Source organism: Scyliorhinus canicula, chromosome 17 (genome assembly GCF_902713615.1).
Source record: "Scyliorhinus canicula chromosome 17, sScyCan1.1, whole genome shotgun sequence".
Classification (NCBI taxonomy): domain Eukaryota; kingdom Metazoa; phylum Chordata; class Chondrichthyes; order Carcharhiniformes; family Scyliorhinidae; genus Scyliorhinus; species Scyliorhinus canicula.
In genome coordinates, this window is record NC_052162.1 from 1,042,210 (window position 1) to 1,045,390 (window position 3,181).

Below are 3,181 nucleotides of genomic sequence, written 5' to 3' on the forward strand. Positions count from 1 at the left end.
GGATCGTATAGACCGATTTTACTCCTTAATGTGGATGCCAAGTTGTTGGCGAAGGTCCTGGCTACTAGGATTGAGGATTATGTCCCGGGAGTGATACATGAGGATCAAACGGGATTTGTGAAGGGCAGGCAGTTGAATGCAAATGTGCGGAGGCTTCTGAATGTGATTATGATGCCCTCGGAGGGGGGGGGAGAACCAGAGGTGGTGGCGGCTATGGAGGCGGAGAAGGCCTTTGACCGGGTAGAGTGGGAGCACCTGTGGGAGGCGCTGGGTAGGTTTGGGGAGGGGTTCATAGGGTGGGTTAAATTGTTATACCAGACCCCAGTGGCGAGTGTATCGATGAACCACTTAATATATAATATATAGATAAATTCTATGATCTATGAACCGTTTGAGGTCAGAGTACTTTAGACTATATCGTGGAACGAGGCAGGGGTGGCCTCTGACCCCCCCTGCTGTTTGCTTTGGCAATTGAGCCACTGGCCATTGCGCTGAGGGAATCTAGAAGCTGGAGGGATTTGATCCGGGGGCGAGAGGAGCACCACATCTCACTATATGCGGATGATTTGCTTTTATAGAGAAATACAGCACAGAACAGGCCCTTCGGCCCACGATGTGGTGCCGAACTTTTGTCCTAGGTTAATCATATAATTTTGGACAATTTTGCATGGCCAATCCACTCACCCTGCACATCTTTGGACTGTGGGAGGAAACCGGAGTACCCGGAGGAAACCCATGCAGTCACGGGGAGGATGTGCAGACTCCACACAGGCAGTGACCCAAGTCGAAATCGAACTTGGGACCCTGGAGCTGTGAAGCAATTGTGCTATCCACAATGCTACCATGCTGCCTTTAAGAAGTTAACCTACACTCCATTATTCTACCCTAATCCATGTACCTATCCAATAGCCGCTTGAAGGTCCCTAACGTTTCCGACTCAACTACTTCCACAGGCAGTGCATCCATGCCCCCACTACTCTCTGGGTAAAGAACCTACCTCTGACATCCCCTCTATATCTTCCACCATTTATCTTAAATTTATGTCCCCTTGTAATGGTGTGTTCCACCCGGGGAAAAAGTCTCTGACTGTCTACTCTATCCATTCCCCTAATCATCCTATAAACCTCTATCAAGTCGCCCCTCATCCTTCTCCGTTCTAATGAGAAAAGGCCTAGCACCCTCAACCTTTCCTCGTATGACCTACTCTCCATTCCAGGCAACATCCTGGTAAATCTCCTTTGCACCTTTTCCAAAGCTTCCACATCTTTCCTAAAATGAGGCGACCAGAACTGCACACAGTACTCCAAATGTGGCCTGACCAAGGTTTTGTACAGCTGCATCATCACCTCACGGCTCTTAAATTCAATCCCTCTGCTAATGAACGCTAGCACACCATAGGCCTTCTTCACAGCTCTATCCACTTGAGTGGCAACTTTCAAATATCTATGAACATAGACCCCAAGATCTCTCTGCTCCTCCACATTGCCAAGAACCCTACCGTTAACCCTGTATTCCGCATTCATATTTGTCCTTCCAAAATGGACAACCTCACACTTGTCAGGGTTAAACTCCATCTGCCACTTCTCAGCCCAGCTCTCCATTCTATGTCTCTTTGAAGCCGACAACAGCCCTCTTCACTATCCACAACTCCACCAATCTTCGTATCATCTGCAAATTTACTGACCCACCCTTCAACTCCCTCATCCAAGTCGTTAATGAAAATCACCAACAGCAGAAGACCCAGAACTGATCCCTGTGGTGCACCACTGATAACTGGGTTCCAGGCTGAATATTTGCCATCCACCACCACTCTCTGTCTTCTATCGGTTAGCCAGTTTGTTATCCAACTGGCCAAATTTCCCACTATCCCATGCCTCCTTACTTTCTGCACAAGCCTACAATGGAGAACCTTATCAAATGCCTTACTAAAATCCATGTACACTACATCCACTGCTTTACCTTCATCCACATGCTTGGTCACCTCCTCAAAGAAGTCAATAAGACTTGTAAGGCAAGACCTACCCCTCACAAATCCATGCTGACTATCCCTAATCAAGCAGTGCCTTTCCAGATGCTCAGAAATCCGATCCCTCAGTACCCTTTCCATTACTTTGCCTACCACCGAAGTAAGACTACCTGGCCTGTAATTCCCAGGGTTATCCCTATTCCCTTTTTTGAACAGGGGCACGACATTCGCCACTCTCCAATCCTCTGGTACCACCCCTGTTGACAGCGAGGACGAAAAGATCATTGCCAACGGTTCTGCAATTTCATTTCTTGCTTCCCATAGAATCCTTGGATATATCCCGTCAGGCCCGGGGGACTTGTCTATCCTCAAGTTTTTCAAAACGCGCAACACATCTTCCTTCCTGAAAAGTATCTCCTCGAGCTTATCAGTCTGTTTCACACTGTCCTCTCCAACAATATGGCCCCTCTCGTTTGTAAATACTGAAGAAAAATACTTGTTCAAGACCTCTCCTACCTCTTCAGACTCGATACACAATCTCCCGCTACTGTCCTTGATCGGACCTACCCTCGCTCTAGTCATTCTCATATTTCTCACATGTGTAAAAGGCCTTGGGGTTTTCCTTGATCCTACCTGCCAAAGATTTTTCATGCCCTCTCTTAGCTCTCCTAATCCCTTTCTTCAGTTCCCTCCTAGCTATCTTGTATCCCTCCAGCGCCCTGTCTGAACCTTGTTTCCTCAGCCTTACATAAGTCTCCTTCTTCCTCTTAACACGACATTCAACCTCTCTTGTCAACCATGGTTCCCTCACTCGACCATCTCTTCCCTGCCTGACAGGGACATACATATCAAAGACACGCAGTACCTGTTCCTTGAACAAGTTCCACATTTCACTTGTGTCCTTCCCTGACAGCCTATGTTCCTAACTTCTGCACTTCAATTCTTGTCTGACAGCATTGTATTTACCCTTCCCCCAATTATAAACCTTGCCCTGTTGCACGCACCTATCCCTCTCCATAACTAAAGTGAAAGTCACAGAATTGTGGTCACTACCTCCAAAATGCTCCCCCACTAACAAATCTATCACCTGCCCTGGTTCATTACCAAGTACTAAATCCAATATGGCCTCCCCTCTGGTCGGACAATCTACATGCTGTGTTAGAAAAGCTTCCTGGACACACTGCACAAACACTACCCCATCCAAACTATTTGATC